The sequence below is a fragment of the Euprymna scolopes genome, chromosome 15 (assembly GCF_053919585.1).
Source record: "Euprymna scolopes isolate OS-2025 chromosome 15, ASM5391958v1, whole genome shotgun sequence".
NCBI lineage: Eukaryota > Metazoa > Mollusca > Cephalopoda > Sepiida > Sepiolidae > Euprymna > Euprymna scolopes.
In genome coordinates, this window is record NC_136496.1 from 20130151 (window position 1) to 20157650 (window position 27500).

A 27500-nucleotide genomic window follows, 5' to 3' on the forward strand; every position below is an offset into this window, starting at 1 on the left:
ATCTGGCGCCCATCTTGTACTGGCCAGGCTCAACGTTACTTAACTTCGGTTATCTTGCGAGAACCTGTGTTTTAACGTGATTGTTCCGTACATATCAGGCTTGTGTTGTTTCACTTTCTTCAGTAGTTAGTTTTTTTCATCATTCTTAAGCAAAAAATATGCGTTAAGTGACTACATTAGGTGTCATTCTCGATAATCTACCCATCACGTATATCTATCACTCTGTCCATAACAGTTGAAATCGCACCGCTTTATCTTCATGCCATATCCATCACTCTTTGCATTTATTTAAATTTAAATTCAATAAAGAAAGGAAACATTACTTCTGACGATTAACATTGTGCATTATGAATAAATGAGAATGGCATCATCGTCACATTATTATGTATGGAGTTACAGAAATAGAGGAAATCACAAAGTTTTTGTGTTTTTTATAAATTGTCGATCAGCGCAGATAATTCCTGTTTCTATATCTCGCCAGCTAACATGTCACCTATCTTCCGCAAACACCTGCATTTACCAACATCTTGCAACATATGACACTTGCAAAATAAAATTTAGGACCATAATATTTCAATAAATTTACCAAAGTAATTTTTGATTCATTACTCGCCTGAGGACGACTCATGGAAGTCGAAAACGTTCTCGACTATGACGAATTTGTTTTTTAAATTCGAACACGACGTTCGAACATTTGCCCGCAAAAAAGAAAAAAAGAAAGATAACTAGAAAAACAAACAGGAATTACCCCTGCTGTTGAACGAAACCTGCATATGAAAAAGTGCTGCTCAATATATATATATATATATATATATATATATATATATATATATATATATACTTTCTATTTGTTTTTATATAATCGGTAATATGTTGTTACAGATTAATGAGCATATTTCGAAACATGCTTATTAATGTGTAGCGACATATTACTGCTTATATAAAAACAAATAGAAATTATAGTTTGCCCTATGTTGGTAGTAAGTACTCTTGTATTAGGCTTGTTACACTTCATTGGTAAATATTATCTCCAAAACTATTAACTTTGTACTTTATATATTATTATAACCTTCGTGGTTAAATTTTAAATTCTAAAAAAACAACATATAGAGACATATATTCGATTTAAGAATTTATTGTTTGACAAACTTTTCTTTTCGTATAATTTTCTCCATATAATTATCCACAACCACTCAAAAAACTATTTCCAATAATTGTGCTGAAAAGCAAGATAGCGTCCATTCGCAGCTGAACATTTTGCTGACTGCATTTCATTTCATCTGATGATATGACCCATTGTTGAAAATCCATGGATTAAGGAAATTAAAATAACCCCTTCTATATATTCCTTTTGTCAAGCAATAAATTCTTAAACTGAATATATGTCCCTATATGTTGTTTTTTCAGAATTTAAAATTTTACAACGAAACTTATATATTGCTCTATTCTTAAATATTGAGCTTTTTCTATTTGGCTAGGATCTCCTTGAAAGTATTATTTCAAGTAATATCTATCAGGATTTTTCATCTGAATTCTATTAGTGTCTTATCTCGCTTATATATATATATATATATATATATATATATATATATATATATATATATATATATATATATATATATATATATATATATATATATCAATAAACTGGCATTAGGGGAGAGGAAACTAAAGCTTGCTGCTACGGTTTCAAAAGGTCTAAAATAACAGCAAGGGGTCACTTTATTTCAAATATTTCTCATATCTGACATCTCCACCTTTTGGAAATAGTGTAGGATTATGAATATCTCCAGTATCAAATACTCCTTATACACTGTGTTAAGTGTGTTTTGTGTGAAAACAAAAGAGAGGAAGTTTAATTGTTTCGAATTAAGTCTCCCTTGCTGCTATTTCAGATCATATTACACCATAGCAGCAAGTTTTCGTCTCCACTCCATCAAGGCTATTAGTTTTGGGGAAATATCAGATATTTTATCATTCATATGCCAAAAAAGGGAAACAAATGAATATGACTAAAATATTTACGACTATAAAAAAGTGCCAGAAATATGCTCATGATAATGGATGATCCCCTTAATGTGCAATCTTAAGGGTAAATTTTATATAGTTAACTACACAAGTCAGGCCACTACCTTTCCCACGAGCATTTATTTGTAAAATTCTGATAAATAGTCGTTGCGATTTCGAACTCATTATACTATCAAAACACGGTTATATATCTATATCTAGGAGGTATCTATGTATCTATGAACCTCTCTCTATCTATCTCTCTCGATCAATATATATATATATATGAAAAATCCGATCTCACATTTTGCTAATTCCTACCCTCTGATGAGAAGGAAAGTATTTCTTCGACACTTCGTGAATTAAGGACTATCCACTTATCAAGTGTTTCTTTTTCAGATTAAATATGTTTTTAACTCTTTTTCAAAGTGTTTTTTAACATGTTTTATTAACTGTTTGCTTGTACATATATATATATATATATATATATATATATATATATATATATGGATATATCTATACTCGTAGCCAAATTCTGTGGGTCGAAACAATATGACCATTTGCAGGCTTTTTGAAGATTATACTAGCAATCCATTGTTAAAATTTTATGACAATAAGTATAAAAGAACCTATATTTTCATACCAATAAAATATGCACATTTGTCTACATATATATATATATATATGTCTACATATATATATATATATATATGTATATATATATACATATACACATATATACATATATATATATATATATATATATATATATATATATATATATATATATATATATATATAATAACATGGAAGGAAGCTAAAGTGCTTAAGTTTTACTGCTTCCTTTATCACTAATATCAAGCAACATTGTTGAACAGACTGAAGATTGAAATAGTTTATTTTTTCATAACTTTCTGACTTAATTTTGCTTCGTATTAACAGAATGCCTAAGTGAAACTAACGATCAACAACTTAAATAAGTTGTTGGATCCCTATTAAACGTCGATGTTACTTTGTCACCACTCACAGACATCCATTTCATTGCACAATTTTTATTTAAGTTGGGGCATATATCAGTTTATTATCACTACATATAATACATATATACACACATATATGTAATTATATATATGTGTATTTTATATACGTACACATATACATATATGCATACATATTTACATATACATCAACAAATTATGCGCAATTCCAGCAGCTATTGAAGTACACTAAAAACTAAATCATTTGTTTTTATAGTTTTTGCATTTTTTTTTACTACTCTATGTCATGCTATTGCTGCTGAATGAGAGATGATGATGCGGTTCCTCGCTTGAATAATGTCAGCATATATATATATATATATATATATATATATATATATATATATATATATATATATATACACACACACACACTTAATCTACGAAAACTGATTTTAGGATCGAGCACTTTTCGAAAAATATATAATCACATATGACGTAGTCATATGTTAAACTACATATTATATATATATATATATATATATATATAGACTAGACTACCTGTGACCCGTTGGGTCAGTATGTTTTATTAACTATGGAGTTAATGTATTAGCGTGACACTTGTGACGTTAAGAAAATTGTTTTTGTGACATAACAGAAACATTTCTATGAAAGTATATTAAAATCAAAAAAAAGAATATAGATAGATTTATTTGAGCCCATTCTATTTATAATTGTGGTGTTTTTTAATTTACATCCATTGAATTTTAAGTGGTTAAGAGGTAAATGTGAACTGGACAGATACTATAATACTTAAAGTTATATTCCAATGGTTATATATATTTTAATTTAAACGCAAAAAAAAAAAACAATTGAGACGCTGAAACCGTACACAGCTAGACAAAACGTTTTATTGTCGCGTTGATTATTTATTTGCAAATCAAAAAAAAACATTATTTATTTATGTTGGAAGTATAGAAGAAAATCTATGAGCGTTTTTTAAGAAATGTGTATTAAAAATGGGCAATAAATTAAAATAAAATGAAGCCGGTGGGTAAATCGCCGTTGTAATATTATCTCATGGTTGGGACGCCGAAAACGTACACAGTAAAAAAAAACACATTTTATTGTCGCGTTGATTATTTGTTTATGTACGCATGCGCAACCGAAAGTCGTAACCCGGAGGTTGAGTTACAAGACCCGTTACAAGCTTATTTGAGCTTTATGATTATATATATATATATATATATATATATATATATATATATATATATATATATATAAACATAATTTCCTCGTAAAAAAACTGATGATACCTTAAAAATTAACATTAGGACTATTGTAAATTTAGGAGAGCAAGTTGATGCATTGATAGCAGGTGAATAAATAACTTACTGACTAAATGTTTGATAAAACATATAAAAATTGAATAAGTTTTTTATGGTTTTAAAGGTTAAATATTTCCAAGAATATCTATCTATCTATCTCTTTCTCTTTCTCTCTCTCCCTCTCTCTCTCTCTCTATATATATATATATATATATATATATATATATAAAGATAGATAGATAGATAATTGCTAAGAACAATAACTTACTGACGTAAAAAAATCGTATCTACACATTTCTGATGTGTGTATTAAAAACGCGGTATTCTTTTATTTAATAATTCAAATGATAATAAGCTATTGCTTACTGAGTAACATTTCGAAAAATAAAAAAAAACATTAAAGCAATTGCAAAAATTTTGTCTTGAGAAGGAATATCAGGGATGATATTTCCATATCCAAAAAAGTTTTATATGGAGTAGTGGAGGAGTTCATTCATGTGAATAAATGCGTATATACATACATATATATATATATATATATATATATATATAAAGATATCTATATATATATACATATATATATGCATATATATTGGTATATATTTACATATATGTGTATGTATATGTGCATATATAATTTTAGACAAATAAGTATATAATTATTTAATTATTATTAGAGATATTCTTGGAAACCATAAAACCATATAAAAAAAAATTATTCAATTCAAACATTTAGAACCACCAGAATATATATCTCTCTTTATATATATATATATATATATATATATATATATATATATATATATATATACATACACACAACCACATATATATATGCATATCGATATATATATATATACATGCCTACATAAATATATATAGATGTATATATGATTATATATATATATATGTATATATATATATATATGTGTGTGTGTGTGTTTGTTTAAGTGTGTGTAACTTGACTGAAATTTAGAAAGTGTTCAGGTTACAGATTGTATAATGCTGTAAAATTCAAATCTAGTTAAATATTAGTATCGATATTTATGGGTTAAACCCAATCAGATGATCAAGTTACATATAGAGCAATAATATAGATGAAAAATTGGAATTAAATCTGATTCAAAAAGGAATACAAAAATGTCATTTTTTAAACTTTGAATTTCTTGTCGAATAATAAATTTGTAGGAAAGTTTCTGATTTACGAAATTTAACTAAAAATCTTCTATTATATATATATATATATATATATATATATATATATATATATAGAGAGAGAGAGAGAGAGAGAGGGAGGGAGCCGACATTATGTAATAATTTCAGAATATTTAATGTATTCTACCATTTCAAGACCATAATACATGACTAGTATAATATGTAGTTTATTTTATATAAAAAGCACACAGGTTGAGAAATAAATACACTCTTCTAGAAAGAATTAGAGACATTAAATATAAACAACCTATCACACTCCGATCTTTTAAAGGTATTTAGAAGTTATTTTCCCTATAAAACTAAAAGAAAACAAATTCTCAAATTAATTACTCAAAGGTGCTTTTAAGACAAAATCAGCTCATGGATTGTACAGGGGCTCCTAAGAAATCCGTTTCTTTGCCCGGTTATTCTAATTTCTTTAAAACGCTTACATCACATATATATTTACATGAAAGAGTGCGTAGAAAACAAAGTTAGTTATACATATCCCTTTATATATGTGCACTCCCCGGCTGGCTAATGTTGCCCGGTCGTAAAGTACGCTTAAATATAATATTTTATCTCCCGCATTATTATTGTGTTTATTCTAGAAGCAATTATATGCTTATTATTATATTGTACCAAATCTATAGTAGTGATTGTAGGAGTTTAAATTTAGCTGACTTATCTAGAATCGAAGCTATCATCTTAGCTAACGCAATATCGATATCAAAACTTGACAACTTAAAGCAGTTAAACGCATAAATATAAAAATAAGAATTCAGACACATGCGTGTCAGTGTGTATATTTATATAAGTAAACATACATTGGTTATTATTGTTTGAATGAGAGATTTATGCATACATATACATACATACATACATATATATATATATGTATGTATGTATGTATGTATATATATATATTTGTCATAGCTCACAAGAACCATGACTGCCAACAAATCTAAAATTTTTTCAAGTGACAAAATTTTCGCCTCGCATGCATGAGACTCGGGTTTCGAATCTCCTGTTCTGATTTATTCAACTGATGAACCCAAATGAGGTCGAACTCGAGTCTTGGGCTTTATTTTGTTGGCTCTCGTGGCTCCTGTGAGTTTCTACGTTGTTTGGCTGTGGAAATGGTTATATTATATCTCACATTCTGAAAAAACTTGAATTACTCGAGGTAGCATCACTTGGAAAATGTGCAACAGTCGTTGTAAAAGCCAGTTTTGCTTAGCGTTATTTTGTGTCGTGAATACTACGTGTTTTGACATATTTAGTTAGTTTACTTTTAGGAAAAGTTTCTTTATGCCATCTTATTCTGAAAAACCCCTGTAGGGAAACCTTCTTCATTCGAGGATAAATCATCCAAGTTCACTCCAGTAGCCATTAAGCGTTAAGTCCACTATATATATATATATATATATATATATATATATATATATATATATATATAGTATATGTATATATATATAAATATCTATATAGATATCTATATATATATAGATATATATATAGATATTTATATATATATACACACACAGAGAGAGAAAGAGAGAGATAGAGAGATAGATAGATAGATAAATAAATACATGATGATGATGATTGCAACGTATTGTCAGACGAGTGCCACTCCCTCAGACATTTAAAATCCATGAGCCCAAATGCCTGAGGGAGTATCTATACAAAGATGATGTTACAGAGTCTTAGCTTTGTACGACAGCTAAGTCTCTCACTCGGTTCAAAATGTTGAGATCCAGCAACAAGCAAGAGCAAGATAGCCAGCAACAAATTAAACTGCAGACCAGCTTAATGCGGGTAATGGTCTTCCGCATTATGTTTTTTTAAATCAGAGATTTGCTTCTCCTAGAAAGGTTGCCTTCACCACGGCTTACGGGAGCCCTCTCCATCCCAATACACATACACACACACTCACACACACACACACACACACAAATATACACTGTGCTAGTTGGCCGTTGACCCAGAAAAAGAGTTCATTCGCCCTTTGGAAATAAGCTAGTCTCCCTGAAGGATTAAATAAATACATAGATAGATAGATAGATAGATAGATAGATACATACATACATACATACATACATACATACATACATAGTTATATATATTCGTATACTTTCATGTTGGCATGCAAGATAATATTAGTAACAACTTGTTTCTTCTGTTAAAACTCATTCATAATTTACAATTATTAATCTTTATCCCCAATTGATATATATATATATATATATATATATATATATATATATATATATATATATATATATATATATATATATATATATATATATATATAATGAATATACTTAGCTTGACCACTGCTTTCCTACGGATATTACTTCTTTAAATTTATGTTAAAAATTTTAAATAACGGTTGATATCTTCCCCTGTTCTGCTGGATATTTCTGATTTTATACATTTTTTTTTCAGTCTTTCTCAATAAAAATATAGCAAGCTTATGGATTTTTCTCCATTCACGCAATTCAAAGGAAACCCTTACGCATCTAAATCGTAAACCTTCAACGATCTGCTAACGATGGTGTTATTATTATCATTAGATGCAATCAAAACGAGAGGAGACTCTACTTTAAATAAAACACGGGAAAATGTTGCTAACTACTCACAGAATGTCGTCTATTGTGTATACAATTAAAAGATAGAGCATTATGATTATTATTATTATTATGATTATTATTATTATTATTAATATCATTATTATTATTATTAATATTATTATTGTTATTATTAATAATTGTTTTTATTATTAGTAGTTATTGTTTTATTATTATTATTATTGCTATAATATATATTGTTTATATCATTATTATTATTATTTTATATATATTGTTTTTATTATTATTATTATATTTATTGTTTCTATTATTATTATTACTTTTAAATGTATTATTTTTACTATTATGATTATATTTATTGTTTTTATACTTATTATTAATATTATTACTATTTTATTAATGTTATTATTAAGGTTATTATTATTATTATTATTATTATTATTATTATTATATTCATTGTATTTATTAATGTTAATCTAATTATTATTATAACCATTATTATTACTATCAATTTTTCTTACATTTTATTACTATTATTATTTCTATTATTATTACTATTATTATTTTTATTACTATTATTATTATATTTATTGTTTTATCCCTTATATTTTCATTATTTTTGTATCATTATTATTAAGATAATTATAATCATTATTTTATTAATAGTTATTATAATTACTAGTTGTTATTATTATTTTCATATTATTGTTTTATTTTTATTCAAGCCATTATAAGTTGTTGCTCAATTATTATTTCTACTGATTAGAGATTTGTTTTTGACAACAAACAGTGGTATTCCCTTTAGTTTTGGTAATATTAAATCTCCCCAGATTACCAGTAGTATTCCGCTCTTTCAATAATCTTTGCAAATGCATTAGCCTTATCGCACCAGTCGTTTGCCATTGACTTTTTGCAGGCCATGACACTTGGAATTTATTTGAATTAGCGTTGAAATAAGCCTCCCTTAAGGTTCCAGTCATCCTGGAACCCATCCAGTGGATGTCTGTTTTGTGCTATTACTTCTCGTTTTTTCCGCTGTCTTTGACCATTTGTCTATTTAGTGTGGTGCCAGTCAATGCTGGAACGTTATTATTATTATTATTATTATTATTATTATTATTATTATTATTATTATTATTATTATTATATTGTTGTTATTATTATTATTATTATTATTATTTGTGTTTTTGTTGTTATTATTATTATTATTATTATTATTATTATTATTATTATTATGATTATTGTGATTATTGGTGTTATTATTGTTATTGGTATTATTATTATCATTATTATTATTATTATTACTTGTCAGCATTACTGTTGTTGCTATTATTATTGCTAAAATATTATTATTATTATTATTATTATTTACTTAATATTATATTTCACGCGAGGTATTTTCATTGCTCACTGATAATAACAATGTTTAGAGCTTGCATTACAGCAATCATCTAAAAATTTTAACGATTCTCTGCTCCATTTTGTAACTATTGCAGTTTGCGTCGTCACACAGGCCATTCATTTTAGCGTGAATGTATCTTAAGCTTGAATGACCAGCAACCCCCTCCCCAACCCTTCAATACTTCCCACGCTATTCTAGTGAAGGTATGAATTGTGCTGTAATCTTTTTAGAGATATTAATAGTCGGCTACTTAAAGAAGCACGTGAATATATTCTTAAAATGCTGATTCTCGTGAAAATCGTCCATCAAAGTATTAGGGAATTGAGAAAAAAATAGAAAGTTTCAAAAGTAAGTATATTATAAAGATATTTAAATAAAACAGTAAGATTGAGTATTAGTCTTGTTATTAGTAATTATTAAAATGTCGGTGAATTGTATAAAATGAAAAGGAGAAGGCGTAAGTAGGGAAAGAGGAGAAGAAGGAGGTGTACAAATAGGTGGAGGAAGAGGAGGGGAGGGGGAATGTTTTCCGATGAGATTTAAGAAAGTTGTTGTACAACAAACTTGTTTGACGAAAACGTTGAATGTGAAAAAAAGTCGATTTTTCTAACCAACAATTTACGCACGTCGAGAGAAATTATGTAAACCATGGGAGACACAGGAACACACAGAGACACACGTACACGTGCACACATATGCACACACACACACACACACACACACACTCACACATGTATATATATATATATATATATATATATATATATATATATATATATATATATATATATATCGGGCCTTGTACGGTCAAAACATATTCGCAGCCGGAGGTTTTAGTCAGATACTGTTTAAGTTATACCGAATAACCAAACGTGTTACAGAAAATGACCACATGTTAAGTTCAGGGAAGCATAAAACCCACCACTCCTAGTTTATGAAATTCATACCCGAAATATTTTCATAGTTTAAACGTGAAATAATTTTCATAGCTTAAATAAAAACAACTTACTTCCAATTTTAACGCAGCTTTGACGAACTATTAATAACTGAAAGTAAATTAAATATAAATTAAGTAACTTTAAATAACGTTTCTAAATATAACAATTAAACCGAGTTTATTACAGCAGACAATCAATAAAATACGGCACAATCACGTTGACACACCTGCTCTCGTCATATCACGACAGTTAACCAACTTTGATGTTTTTTTACACAGGCATCACCACATTATCAAGGCCAAGAGGCCACTCAAGGATAAGGGTTAAAGAGTGTACAGTAGAAATTGGAAAATATAGTAATCATTAGTAATGAAAATTCCGTAAATTTGTTAACTTATATGGAACGGCTCATCAAGAACTTGTTTACGTTAGACTTGAACACAACTATATTGTAGTCAGCTGGAAAGCAGGAAAACGGAAGACAATTCCACAGGCGTGCAGTTCTAAGAAAGAGGCTTTGTTCATGGAATCTACGTTTAGGTTTAGGTTTAGGCACAGATAAAGAGTGGGGGGGGGAATTATTGATAGTGTTTTAAGCTAGACGAGTGTTTCTTGTGAAAGTTTGGCGATGGGGGACCATAGACTGAAGCTCAGTCGAACCACTTTCCATGAAAATAACAATACATCAGAGACAAGCTCGAAACATTTCTTCTGTGAGATAAAGGTTGCAGGGAAGAGAAAAGGACATCTCCTACGAGGCTACGAAGTCTATTTTGAACTCTATCAAGGCAGGACAAGTTCTTTCTAGCAGCTCCTACCCAGATGTGGCAACAGTATTCCATCCTTGGACGGATCTGGCTCTTATATAGATAGAGAATTGCATCAGCAGTGAGATATCTACTGGATCGATAGAAAGATCCTACCATTTTTTCCAGCGGCACTGGCAACAGATTTGATGTGCGTGTTCCATTTAAGATTAGGATTAGCCCAGAAGCTTGTCAAAACTTGAGGCCTCCTGAAGACGAGAGCCATTCATTTCAATTGATGCCAGATGTGGATCAGAATGTTGATGATGTAAAGAGAGAAGCTTGGTGTTAGATGCATTAAAAGTAACCAGCCACTCCTTTCCCCATTGTACCACGTGCTCAAGATCAGAGGAGAGAGAATCAGAGAGAACTTGGTCGTTTACTGTCTTAGATGTGCTACCATAAATGGTAGTGTCATCAGCATAAATGTCTACAAATGATGTAAGGATGTGATTTAGAAGATCATTAATGTAGATCAGTTTGGCCAGTACTAGATGAGTGACTATTTGGGAAGGCGAGGCGCTGCATGTAGTGAGAGGTAAATTACCATGTTTAGATACTGGCGAGGTCTATCTTTCTCTCGATGGTAGATGGGACTCACTTACGCCGTGGTAGGCACCCCATCTAATGATGGCGTCACGATACAAAATACCCTTGGTAGCCCTGGCTAAGCATAAAGTATTCAGCTACCGACACGATTTGAATTACATTACAAACTCGTGTACTGAGTTCAATCTCGGCTACGGTCGCGCTGGATCAATAAAATCGAGTTTATTATTAAAATAGATTTTCTTTAAATTAATATGCAAATGAGGGTTTTCATTGAATGTAGATTTCCTTTTAGTATATGGTATGTATAGAAATTATGCTGGTTAGGCACAATGATTGAAAACATTCGCCAAACAGATTAGCTCAGCTGTTAAACATTGCTATTGCTCCTCTAATGTACGTTTCGTGTTTTCGACAAAAACATTATTGCCATCCTCTCGAAAGAAATGTAGTTGCAGTGCCAACTACGTTGGTAGAACTAAAGTTAGATGGTCGCACCAACATGTACCCAGTAAAAAAAGGGATGGAACCTAATGACAAACGGATATTTTGACTAATACGTTTGGTTCTGCTATAACGGACCATTTGCTATGTGCAATGAATTTCAGCAATGACTCATTTTCTATTCTAAGTTACGCTTATTCATTATTTAATCGGAAGGTCTTAGAGATTATTCACGCCCGTTTAAAGAGACCTTCTCTCTGTAAGCAAAGGGATTGTCTTTTGGGTCTGGACGTGATTAGTCTCTAAGGCGTTTCCTCTCCATTGTATGATTATAAGGATAGGTTTTAGTCGTTCCCTTAAATGTTTCCGATAGTTTGATTTTATTTTAGTCGTTCCCCTGTTTAAATTCGTTTCCCTATACAAAAAAAACAGCTCGATTCGTCTTAGAAAAGTGAGGGCGAGACCCAGTCGACTGACTCTACCCTCGTATTTATTTTTTTTCAACCTCCATTAAATGTTTTCCCTCTGTCCGTCTTTTTGATATGGATACAAAACAAACTCAATCTTTCTTTTTTAACGCGCACACATACCATATGCGTCAAAAGTCAATATTCCAAATATGAAGATGTCCATCTTACCATTTATTTCTTTTATTATGTTAAAATGTTCAGTTCGTGACATCAGCTGTTTCGTAACGGCGAATCATGTAAGTATTATGTCAATTTTCGTATTTATTCCGCCTTTACTCATCAGACGCATAGAAACTCACTAATGTAAAATGTTCTAAAGTTGATGAGTTCTTATTTTTTCTGAGTAATGGCGAAATAAACTTTAAAAAATTGACACAATAATTTCATAAATTTCAAGTCATAAAACAAAGAAAGACTACTATAACAACAGTAAAAAACGAAAACTGGTTGAATTGGTAAAGTATCAGATACCGGACAACAGAACCAGATGTAACTACAACACAAAATAAAAGTAAAATTTCCAAAAAATGTTATTTGAATAACAAGAGAAACGAACTTAACAAATAAATAAAGACGTAACGGAAAGAAACACAGCGTTCTCCTTAAACACAGGTTAGAACGCTCTAGATAATTTCATTTATATCGCGTATTTTAAAAAAATATGAGGACCTGGATAACATTGGTTGTGCCGATTGTGTGGAGTTACAAAATGTCTGGTTATTACTTCGAAAACTGGGATCTACAGAACACCATAAATTCGTAGATTACATTTTATCGCAAAATGTGTGACTTAACTGTTTCTGAAACCGTAAAACCCTTTACAGAACTGTTAAGCCCCAAAATTTCGTTATTACATAAGCGAAGGAAATGCATGAATTTAACCAGAAAATATTACAAGGGATAGTTGTTTATTTGCGGACTGTTTACATCATTTTTATTGTTGTTGTTTCACCACGTTTAGTCAAATATTCCGCTGGCCTTCTTCACATGGCAAACCGCGACTGTGTAAGAATGCTGAGTCTCTTAACACAGTATGCTGAGTTTCCCTAATTGTAATTACTGCCTTCTATAGTTGTTGTCCCACCAGGTTGCGGCCAACTAATCCCTTGGCAGGCAGTAATTAGTGAGGATACAGTTAAGAGACTCAGCAACTATGCAATATGAGGATAACAGCCTGCAAATAAATAGATAAATAAATATACAAATTACTCCTCTCAAACAACCCTAATAATATATAATATATAATGACAAGGGGCATTTAACATTTGCATTAATAGTCAGCAAACATCGGGTAGATTTTAAACTAGTTGAGCTGAGTGCTGGCGATTTCATTTCTTTGATATTCTTACAAGAATTGGTACTGAAAAATATTTTGTAATTCGATGCAGAGTTTAAACTAAATTAGAAATTGAGCAGAAACTGACACTACAAATATACGAAGAACGAGTCATAAACATAAAAATGACTTTTTTTAAAAAGAAAAGTGAAGAATTTGGTGTTAGGTACGTGAAAAATATACAATAGCATAGGTTACACAAAAATAAATAGAATAAAGAGTCTCATGCATACTCATGATTGATTATGACATTAAAACATGGTCGACCCATTCAGAGGTTGTCCTTTGACCTCAAAGGCACCTCAATCAATTTTAAGCAATAGATCAAAACAAGCAAATCTTGATGTAGAATCCACAAAGATTTCGCATGGCCACTGCAAAATCGATATTACCTAATTTTGCTGGGAGCTCCACAAAATGACCAGATATCAGATGTAATAAACCCACTAGAGAGTAGTTATTAATTTCCTCCATTAATTATTTGGCCGGTTTAAAGTTGTAGGCTGCTGAGTAAGTGACACCAGGACTCAATTAAAATATTCAAGAAGTTATGTGACCATCTCCAGTTTGATCATGTCACAACTCCCCAGTATCATCCCCGAACAAACAGGCAGTATGAACGCTTTGTAAAGACTTTGAAATGAACACCCAAGAAAACATGCAGTACACTTGCTGAAACATCACTGCAAGTTTCTACAGGTCTATAGGATCAAGGTAAATCTTTACACACCAGCAGCATTATCCACAAGGAAGATTATGTTCTAGTCAAAGATAAGGGCCGTAATTAAGTGTTACCAAAGCAAACAAAATACTTGTGCCTAAGAAATGCTGTGACACATAGGAAAATTGTTCTACAAAACTTATAAAACTAACTCAATAAGGGTATATTGTTAACTTAACCAAAGGTTCCAGATTCAAAAAGATGCCTTGATCAATAGGCAAATTTCTGTTGGATAATGCAGATTGTGAACCTCACGAAGAACAAGGATTCATAAACACCTTCGACATTTTCGACATTCAACCACCCCCAGGAATGCTTAATATTACGTCCCTACCACCACCTGACGTAAGGAAGTAAATCCCGAATGTGCATATATTAAATCTAGTAGATTGATATTGCTTGAGTTGTGCATGGCTTGCAAACTTTCTGCATGATTAATGACACCTTCATCCTTATATTTCTGAAACGGATGATAGAAAAGTTTGGGTTGTAAAATGATAAACAAATGTGGGGATAAAATATCGTTATGCATCCAAATGGTTATATCTGCCCTGTTGATTTTGCAAGGATTAACTTATATTTTTTAAGATAATCTTTAAATATGTATTATTATTATTATTATTATTATTATTATTATTATTATTATTATTATTATTATTATTATTAACTTCACAGTGTTGTAGTGTCTAACACGGCTCTTACACTAAAGCAAGTAAGGATAGTAAAAGAGTCAAGCAGATGGAAAGCACCTTGCATAGGTTGCTCGCTGAGACAAGCAGAACTGACCTGTGGAGCACAGTTACGCCGCATCCGATTCTCAAGGAGTCCAGCCGCCTCAAAAATCATCAAAAATGTAGCCAAGCGCACCTATATTGGCACGACGAAAACTTCCCCCATTCTACAATCCGGCAATCTCCACCCTCAGTCACCGACAATTCTGTATCCCCTCATTCTTCCTGCCTGTCAAGCCGATGTCCTTTGCGTAAGCCACGCCCACAATCTGGCCTTCACTTGTCCCCCTGTTAACAACTAAATTATCATTATTATTATTATTATTATTATTATTATTATTATTATTATTATTATTTTACTTACTATCAGTAAGCACTAGGGCTATGACAACAGCATATTCTTTTCATTGTTTTTGCTCTCGAGTATATATCTGACACAGGCAAAATTAATCCACCGAGAACCACATCACTCTATATAAAAACATATAAGATATCAATGGATATATACCTGAGAATCAAAACAAGGAAAAGAATATGCTGTTGGTATAGCCTAAGTAACCACCCAGGCTATCATCAAGATATCACTTAGAGAACAACTTGTGGCGTTCTCTAGAGTCTGAGTGACAACAAGTCTCCTCAGATTTCATGTGCATTCCACTTCTTTTGATAACTTTTGCAGATTAATTTGCGTTATCGTAGCAGCCGCTTATCATTGGTTGCTCGTTTGTTCCAAGAATTAGTTCTAACTGGAATTTGGATGACAAAAAAAACCCTAAAGGTCCCAGTGCCCTTTGCTCCAATCCCCTCGGGGTTTCTCTTCGGTTTGGCGTCAGTTTTTGGAGACATACTTCAAAATTAAGGGGACGGGAGGTAAGGGTGCAGAGTGGTTAACTTACAATTATACAATTTCAGTTTTCATGATTCCATATGATACTCTTTTGTATTTTACATCTGTAGCAGTTTCTTTCTTGTCTACTTTGTGCCTGTAGTTTATATGTGTAATCTCCTTCATTCAAGAGCAATCTAATGGGTAATAAACAAACGTCGAATCTAAGCTATAATCCAAAGGTTTCTGCTGAACTTTGTTGCTATCTGCCTCGTTGACACATATATGAGTTTTATTTCTCATACTATTTAGCCTCACACACACACACACACACACATATATATATATATATATATATATATATATATATATATATAATTTTCAGAATGTGAGAGATTATATATAATTATTTCCACAGCCAAAAGAGCGCCACAGCCCACAAGAGCCACGCCAGCCAACGAACTGGAAGTCTAAGACTCGAGTTTCGCCCTCATTTTGACTCATTAGTCAGACATATCCGCACTCTGATTTTGAAACCCGAGCATCCTACATGCGATGCAAACACTCTACCAACTGAGCAAACGCCCCGCGCACAAGATATTCTATTAACCAACACAGATCAAACAGACCGCGACGAAATCAAGCTATAGAATAGACCTACTTCATCTTGACAAGGGGCGTGGTCATCCAACCAGCTGCCCCCCAAGCCGATGTCCCAAAAGTAGGGATTTTGAACTCGAAAGGACGACGACATCCAGCGGAGCTAACCTAAGGAGCCATTTTTGTTATAAAATTTTCAGAATGTGAGAGTTACTAGGGCTATGACAACAGAACAACAAAATCCCTCCTTGGGCGAAACTCGAGTCTTAGACTTCCGGTTCGTTGGCTGACGTGGCTCTTGTGGGCTACGGCGTTCTTTGGCCTGTGGAAATAAATAAATAAATAAATATATATATATATATATATATATATATATATATATATATATATATATAGTCATTCACATAGAATATTGTTTCGCTGTATCAAAGCTCATCAGTGCGGCTAAACAGTCAACCTCAAGTCAGGATCGAAACTCGACCGCACAAACGACAGTTAAGGCCTTTCACCACTACGTTATTCGGCCGCTGATGTGCGAGCAGTGAATTAACGATGTATTGACATCGTCTAAAAATACTTAAGCTCGAATTGTTTACGCAAAGAGCATCGCTTAATAAGCAAATGGCAGTTTGTATATGACTTCCCGATATGCTCAACCCAAGATAGGGAGTATTATAGTCATCCAAATACAGTACTGTTTCGCTGTATCAAAACTTATCATTGCGGCGAGACAGGTAACTACCTCATGCCAGGATCGAAACCAGACCGCGCAAATGACTGTCAATGCCTCTCAACACGAATTAACGATGTTTGAATATGGTCCAAACGCCTAAGCTTGATTTGTTTGCACAAAAAGCATCACTTAAGCCTCATTATATATATATATATATATATATGTGTGTGTGTGTGTGTGTGTGTGTGTGTGTGTGTGTGTGTGTGTGTGTGTGTGTGTAAAAGAGATTTAGAAGGCTGTCACAATGACAGGAATGAATTATAATCGCTGTTGGTAAGAGGAGACGAGAACAAGTGGCGATTTACAAATCAATAAGTACATACATATATATGTATATATATATATTTTTTTATATATATATTTATTCAGTTGTATGGTAAAATGTCTTACTTGTAAGTCTATGCGACGTATTCCATTATTAATTTCGGAAAATTTTCCCTTTTCAAATGGTGTGCTTAACAGGTCGATTCAAAGCATGCTGGATGAAAGGCCGGAAGTTGTGATAATATATATATATATATATATATATATATATATATATATATATATATATATATATATATAATGCATTTTGTGTGTCGTCTTTCTGGCTGTGAGAGCTCGTAAACTATGTACTCCGAAACGACTAAGATTACTCTTTGAAAATTCCACCTAAATGTTTCAAGGTGTTTTCTAAGATAGGGTTTGTATCTGAAATGCTTGCGATAAATATTGAAAATCAGTAATTTAAAAATCCGATAAAAGAATAAAGTGTCCTATTGTTACCAAAGTTAATACCCTTATGCAGTCTAACATAACAAATACATTTAAAATGTTTACCACTGTACAAGTTGAAGGACCAGCATTTAATAACACTAGGTTCTTTGATAAGTCAGGAGCGCATTCAAAATGACTGTTTTTTTTGCCACAACTAAAGCATCATATTTTACTTTTATAGTTTAACTTAAATTCAAACCATTAAATAAAAATAATTCATAAAATAAACAGTTGGTTGCTCTGAAGGGTAAAACGTGCTCCATGACGAATGAAAGACATTACTGCTAATATTATACACCTGGATATTTCTGTTTTTGAGGGAAATAAAGCTTCTCAAGTGCGATTTTGATATATTCGATCAATTCGAATCGTATTCTTTATTATTGTTTTTCGATTGTTATCGGAGACATTCCACCACAAATCATATCTAAGAACATCCTCGCACAAATTAAATAAATATGAATAATTTTTTTTAAATCGGGCTAACTGTTTCGGAGTAACTAGGGAAAGAACTCACGTACGGCACACGGATAAGATGCCTTATATATATATATATATATATATATATATATATATATATATATATATAAATATATATATAAATATATATATATATACATATACTGTGGTAGATATACAAATCATATATATATAAATATATATATATATATATATATATATATATATATATATATATATATACTGTCGTAGATATACAAATCATATCGAAGAACATTCTCGGACAAATTATATAAATTTGAGCAAAATCGGCCTAATCGTTTCGGAGTCTATATGGAACGAACTCGCGCACAGACACATAGGCTGAAGATGCCTTCTATATATATATATATATATATATATATATATATAATTTGGTAGATATAAATAGTAAAAAAAGAGGTTTATTAAACTAAAGATGATGATACACTATATGTTTAAAGCAAGGTGTAGACATTCTATTGTGTTACGGCTGTATTGTTTTGGTTCTGGCCCGATATCAAGGAGTTGATTTCTCATCTTCTCTGCAGAAACAAACACATATCTATACATCTACATATATGTCTTTAGTATCTCAGTTTTTCCTCTCCGTCTGTCCTATCACTTTCTTGCTTTCTCTTCCATTTTTAATTCTTGCCTTCATCCCCATCTCTCTCCTTACATGTATTTATGTATACACACGGAGAAGGGAGGCAACGCACATCTCCGTACATGTATGAATATATGCATGCTCACCTTGCTGCTCGACAGATAGTTTCAACATTTCCATCGAGATAACAACCAAGTTTTATGAATGACATATTTGACATTAGCGATAATATCAAATGTAATGTCATTCGCAAGACAGTTTTATCATCAACTCAATGCAAACATTACAATAGTCTGCTAAGCCTGAAGTATATATGTGTGTACACGTTTGTATATACACACATCTATATGTGTGTGTGTGTGTTTGTGTATGTGTATATATATATATATTTATATATATATCATTTTTGCAAAAATCAAGACAACAAAGTATAAAATAAGAACGTCATATGGTGCATTCCCTTATGTGTTACAATTGTTTCGTAACAATTTGGACAAGTTTAAACACTATATAATTTTAAAATATTCCAAATATTCCTACTCTTCAGACATTACAATACATTTGCCGTATTCATGATCCCTATTTTAAGAGAATAAGCAGTTTGGATACACCTCGTTTATCGTCATCTTATTTTATTATTTCGATTTCCTTTGAATTGAGTAAGTATATCTATTCGTATTTCTTATTTTTAGATGATTCTTCTACAAGTTTCGATATTAATATAATCATTTAATCTTTTAATGTTTGTCTATATTTATAATTATTTTTCCTCTCTGATTTATTTATTTATTTATTTATTTACTCCCCTGTCAGAGAGGAGGGTTTTTTTCTATCAATCTTGATGCCAATAATTCAGCAGAGTTCTTTGACAAGCTGAGGTCGCGAATTAGACTATTCAACACATAATAGCACAGCAATGGTGTAGCTTCCACATGTGTTTGTGTGTGTGTGCAGTCAGCACCAACCCTATTCAGGGTTTAAGCGGCTTCTTCCGAAGGAGGAAGTTTCATGGGAGTATGACATTCACAAGCGGTCCCCAGTCGCATGTATATCCCCGTTAGGGGAGATGACGACGTTAGGTTTTTGCAATTTTTTGCAGGGAGGTGTCGACGTCCTGCTACATACAGCACCTGAACTTCCCAAATTGGTGACCCATTTTAGTAATGACCAGGCTCAACGTTGCTTAACTTCAGTGATCTGACGGGAACCGGTGTGTCAACGTGATTATGGCGTATATAACATGATTATGCCGTACATATGTAGCAGAACATGTCGACCTTATTTCTGTGCGATATTCTGAATGAAACCCTCACGACCACCTGCAAAACAAAAATACAGAGAAGATAAGAATACGCAGAAAAAGCAAAAGCATCAATGAACATGTTGCGATGATAATAAACAACCGGGATTGTCATAATTTGCGCGCAACAAATTAAAATTAAAAAAACAAAGAAAAAACTAAATTAAAGACGGAAGATCAAATGCGGTTAAAAGTTTATATATGTAATATAAGTAAAAAACGGTATTTTACCCCATCAACTTCTTCTAAAATGCTCCGCACATGCGTACATGTGAACAAAAACGTAAAAAACATGTGTCCATAACTCAAAAACTTGATTTGACTGAGAAAAACCAATGTGATTTCTGGATTCAATGCATCAGATTTACCTTAAATCAGCTGAAAGAAACGCAGACAACAAATTTGTTGTTGACGAGTGTTATCGAAAGAGGTGGCGAGGGACTTTCACTTAGATTCCAGGAAACATCACCTGTTATTTTCAGTGAGCAATCACTTAGGATATCGTGCGTGAGTATTATTAGTGAATACATAATAATAATAATAATAATAATAATAATAATAATAATAATAATAATAATAATATTTTAAACGGTATCGGAAGAAATGGAGATTACTGGAAATACAGGGAGACTTGTTGTTAATCAGACTCTAAGGAACACAACAATTTGTTCTCAGAAACACTTTTTGATGATAGCCTTTGTGAAAACTCCTGGTGAATGAATGAATTAATGAATGAATAAATAAATAAATAAATATATAAGAAGAAGAAGAAGAAGAAGAAAAAGAAGAAGGAGGAGGAGGAAAAAGAAGAAGGAGGAGGAGGAGGAGGACAGGAAAATGGTAAAGAAGATGAGCAACAACAACAACGACGACGATGATGATGATGATGATGCTGATGATGATGATGTATTAATATTTGCGTATACTACACAAAACTGTTGTGTAGAGACAAAAAGGATTGGAAGACCGAAAAGGGAGAGCAATAGGGAACTCCCTCTCTCTCTCTCTCTCTCTCTCTCTCTCTCTCTCTCTCTCTCTCTCTCTCTCTCTCAGACACACACAGATAGACAGACACAGACAGACAGACAGAGGCAGAGAGAGAGAGAGAGAGAGAGAGAGAGTGAAGAGAGAGTATCTTTAATCTATTTTATTAAATGTGCATGAGTAAAATTTGAAAAAATAGCATCTTCAGATTAGTATATCGATTAAATATTTCATCTTTATATTTTTTTTAAATTTCAAAACCATATAATTTAATTTGAAGAAGCTGGTTCACTTTGTTAAACCTGTACTTATTTAGATCTGAATATATATTAAACCAATCGTATTGCGAATAATTAAAATTCAGTGGAAAAAAAATGTTTTATTTTTGGCAATGCGACATATTCGTAGGCCGTCGTCTCTTCAAATCCTGTTCCAAAGAAAAGTGTAAAATACGTTATAACAGTGGTCAATTGATATTTGTTTGGCGTAACTAAGCAACCATAGTGAGAACAATAATCAATATCGCATGTTCTGATAAATATATTAGCTGCTTTTTACACGGCGTTGCCTGGGAGTGGTTTTATTTCATTTTGTTTATCTTTTTTTTAACTTGTTTCTTTTTTCTTTTATATACATAAATATTGATGCTTTCAGGCACAATTTTCTAGGTTAAATTTTATTATTACATTAAATTTATATGTTATTGCTGAGCCATTTAAAGGAGTCACAATTAAATCTAGACTATATTTGCAACTAATAAGAAAATATTAAAATATTTTTCCGAAAAATAAGGGAAATGAATATGTGATGAATATTTGAGATGAGGTTTTATTATTCGTATTATTTTGATTTTTCAAACGATTGTTCTTATGTTGGGTTTTCTTTTCGGAACGTTCCGGTCGATGTAAATACGGACCGTCTTCAGGCCTATCTTGTCGAACTCGGGAAATATTTCTGTCGAACTTGAGGATCTGCACGCATTTATTTTCAGTTTTTCCTCATAATTGAGCACTCTGCTGGATTTCCTTTATTTAAAAAAACTAATTATATATATATATATATATATTATATATATATGATTTGCAAAATATTTTATTCAGTTATATTTCAATATATGAAGTATCAATCTATTTACAAGGATGTAAAAATGATATTAAAGCGCCGTCTGTATAGTTCCTGTGAAGATTATATATCGTATGAGAAATCGAAAATAAGCAAAACCTACTACGACTAAGTGTCACCAATTCGTCAAACAGTTTATTTAGTACGGGTCTGTATTTCCTTACTTACAAACTTTGTTTTTATAGGCCTTCCTTATTTGCTCTCTACCAAACAACTCGATTCCATGTGTTCGCGCGTGGTGGACATGTTGTTTTTAACAGCTTTTAAAATCGCGATCTACAATCAGATAAAACGAACAGTCAACCAAGAGTTGCGGAACGTAAATGCTACGCAGATCGATAAAAGATTAAACTTTCTCTTGTTTGGTAACAGTTTTTTTTTTTACTATTCGTTGTATTTTTTCTCTCGACTTTATTTTTGGATTGAATGTCTTAAAAATTGACGTGTTATCTGTCTTTATTTTTGGACATATATAAACTCCAACACTATTTTGTTGTTAATTTGCACTAAATTTGGCAAGAAGCATATCGAAGTTATGTAAGGACGAATCATTATATTTGCTTGTACTTCTTACGGCAAAATAATACAGGATATTTTTCAGTCTCTCTTAGTTGGTTTTAGTCTTTTAAATCTGGAAAATCCAAACGTTTTACTGATGTAATTTAATTTCCTGTGAAGTTAAATATCTGCAAATTGTGACGGGGCGTTTGCCTTAACGTTAAACATTTACAATAAATATGTGAAAAAGAAAACGTCATTATTAGGGCTATGACAACAGAATATACTTTTCTTTGTTTTGCCTCTCGAGAATATATCCGACAACGCTAATCAATTGAGAACCACATCACTCTATATATAAACTTATAAAATATCAACGGGTACATACTCGAGAGTCAAAAACTGAAAACAATATGCTGTTGTCCTAGCCCTGGTCATTACCATCCTACGAGGTTTCAAAATGCCACTTTACTATAATATTTTCTTGTAATTCCATTTCTGTTTTCTTTTCTGACTGCTCTTACATTCTAAAATTTAAATGTAATACGAGCAGACATCTTGCAGCTCAACTGCCTACATAATGTCCTGTAGACATGATCTCAAATATTAGCTATCTGTCCAATTAACATTATGCCTTGTTTAGTATGAATACTTACTTGATTTCTACTTTTGACGTCATTAATCAGGGATGGGCTGAGCCAGCATCAGAAATCTATGGAGTTCATTTAGGTCTGTTCGTTGTTCAGCATATAGCAGTCATTCGCTTCCATCTTCGTACATCAAAAACAAAATGGTCGACCATCGCTTCCAAATCAGCTTTGCGAGCCACGTCTTTAATTGACTACCTCTTTTTTCCCGCCATAGTTATTCCCTTCTAAATATGGCAAGTTGGTGAACGATGAAAGGCGTTTCGAAACACATTGGAGATGTTATATCAAGTTTATGAATCTTAGATCGTTCGTGGTTTTTAGGATTAGGGACATTGTCGGAGATGTGAATCCCAACGAATGGTAAAAAGAAGACTCAATCAATCGAATACTTCTAGCCTTTGAATGTCAGCAACTCTTACGGGTCATGTTCTGCATTTGTAAATAAAACTCGTGCGAACAAGGGTCGGATAGATGCGGCATTTAATTATCAACAATTTTTTTTTCGTAACCAAAGGCGATCACCGAAAAGAATCATAGTCTGTTATAGGCGTTGAGCTGTAAAACATCTTCTTACTGCTGTTCGTGTAATTGGTACAGCTACCTAGCCTATAATCACTTAAACTCCAACTTAAAATCAGAAACTTGGGATAAGAATTACACAAAACTTGAAGGACCTTTCGGATGTCGCGTATACCATAATTGGTAAAATTTGTGCTACATAGCTAAGTAGCCTTCAAGTAAATCGGTATAAATTTTGACATGGGTAACATTAAGTGCATGTTATGACATTCCAAAATGAATTGTATCCACAGACGGGTGTCCTGACGTCGCTAGACCATTATGAAGTTTCTGAAATTTCGAAATGAGGATTGGTTATTCCTATTATTTGGATTAATCAGACTACTGTTCCAATCTTGAGTGTGATTTTCACACTGTTTCGACCGATGTAACCTCTGACCTTCTTCAGGTGTATCTTCTTGAACTCGCGAATGTTTCTGTCGAATACAGGAATTTGAATGTAATTTCGAGCGGAACCCTTTATTTACTTTACGAGGATAGCGTGCTCTTGTTCCGTCAGCCATGACTGGATAGAGTTCTTATGTAATTCGCAATTGTATTTTTTAGCCGCCCACACTGAGGATTGAACGTTCAACCTTCAGGAGAATATCACTTTTTACAATTGATTTTCTAAGTACTCTAATCACTGCGCCACGGGACCTGACAAGATACACCTGAAGAAGATCGGAGGCCTCATCGACCGAAACGTTGTGAAAATCAGACTGAAGATGAGATCAGTAGTCCGATGAATCCACATAATACGGCTATACCATTACTTTGTTACCAGAAACGAGATGCCCGGATTTGGAACGTTATATCGAAAATTTAGTCTCGTCTTATCTCGCTGAACAGGAAGTTAGATGCATAAGACGTGCTGCACTCGCCCTTAGGAGTGCTTCCATTTTCAGATTAAAGACACATGTTAAATTCGTCTACGTTATCAGCTTGTTGTCTTTAATTTCCTCCACTCTCAATCGGTGCCTAAACCTAAAGGTGGATTCCATGAACAAAGTTTCTTTCTTAGAACTGTCCGCATGTGGAACTTTTTTCGCTGATCTGCTTTCCAGCTGACTACAATAGTGTTTTAATGTCCAAAGTAAACAAGTCCTTGTTTAACCGCCACATAAAACAATCAAATCTATATATCTACTAGCACGGGTGCCCGGCGTTGCCCGGGTATTTGGAAATGTATGTTGAGCAAAAAAAAAAAAAAGTGGTAATTTTTTAAAACTTTGGCCCCTATTATGACTCCTTAACATTTATTGTTTTAGGTTCAAATAAAGATATTAAGTTAGATCCATGTCCAAGGAACCTATATCTAAGATTTCAAGTGTTTAGACCGAAAATTGTCGGAGGAGTTTGGTAGAGTTCTCAAAGGTGGAATCGTTGAACTTTGACCCCTTATTCGCAAAATTTCTGTCCGAAAACCGATCACATCAATTTTCTCAAATCTTAGTACCCTGTATATCAAATTTTTAGTCTGTAGACTTAAAAGTGACAGAGTGATTGCGTAGGGAAATATACACACAGAGACACACAGATACACAGATATACACACAGAAAGACAGTCACATTCACTTTTATAGATATATAGATAAAAATGAACGTGTCTGTGTGTGTGTCCGTCTGTCTGTGTGTCTGTGTACATTTTCCTTCGCAATTACTCTACCAAACTCCTACGAGAATTTTGAGTCTAAACACTTGAAATTTAGATATAGGTTCCTTGGACATGGATCTAACTTAATAACTTTATTTGATCCAAAAACAATAAATGTTAAGGGATCATAATAGGCGCCAAAGTTTAAAATAATTGACTGCTCTTCTTTTTTTTTTTTTTAACATACGCCTCCAAACACCCGAGCAACGCCGGGCTGAAATGCTAGTTATACCCAATTTCCACTACTAACGGTTACTACCCTAAGGTCGAAAAGTACTACCGTACACACATTAACCCTCGAGTGGCATTTGGGCCTTGATGAATGGTGACGACTTTGTAAAAAAAACAAAAGAAAAATATAATGGTAAGCTATGACGCCATTTTGTTGCAAGCCTAAAACGTTCTTCTCCCTCTCATCGGTAACATAAATTCGACGCTATTTATAGGGTGAAGGCCAGGTTAAAAGTAATTAGAAAATAGGCAGAAAGACATGCGCATCTTATATTTGTTGTGATTTTTTTTTTTTTTTACAGGGAGGGGGGGGGGGCTTAAAGGGATCGTGTTTATACGTGTGGGAGAAAGAGAGAAACGAAGAGGAGAAAGCGTAAAACTCTGCGAACGATAAACAAATGCGGAGTTCATCTAAAAAGTGAGTCATTCGGGGCCTTTTCATCTCTCACCCCTCCGCCAGGACCATCATCTTTTGTATTTGTCATCGCATATCGAGTCCTACCTGTTAAAGGTGAGCCGTACTCAAATAAATTTCTTTAACGCTGGATCATTCATTCAAAGTTCCTCTTCCTAATTTGAGACGATATGTTTGCTTTATATTTCCCTTCTTTTCTTTATTATTATTTTTCTTTTGTTTTTTGTTTTTTTTTGTTCTTGTTTTTGTTTTTCGCAGATTTTTTTTCTTTTGTTCGAAATCTCTAATTATTATCCCTTTCTCTATCATTCTCTATTACGTACATGTGTGTACACACACACACACACACACACACACACACACACACACACACACACACATATATATATATATATATATATACAGGTATATATATATATATATATATATATATATATGTATGTATGTATATATACATATAAACACATTATATCTGACTCATTCATTGCAATTTCTTAATTTCTTCCTCTTTCTTCTGATTCGCTTTAACTTTTATCTTTAAGCTTTATCTTGCTTACCTCTTCTTTTTCTTTTTTCTTTCTGCCAG

General features: G+C 32.2%; 1 protein-coding gene and 1 pseudogene across 2 annotated transcripts in view; one reads left to right on the forward strand and one right to left on the reverse strand.

Moving 5' to 3' along the window:
- The window catches only part of LOC145293743 (follistatin-related protein 5-like), a 622029-nt gene that overhangs the window by 4553 nt on the left and 589976 nt on the right, over positions 1 to 27500 (forward strand). The window lies entirely within an intron of this gene.
- Positions 20618 to 20736, reverse strand: LOC145294276 (5S ribosomal RNA; annotated as a pseudogene).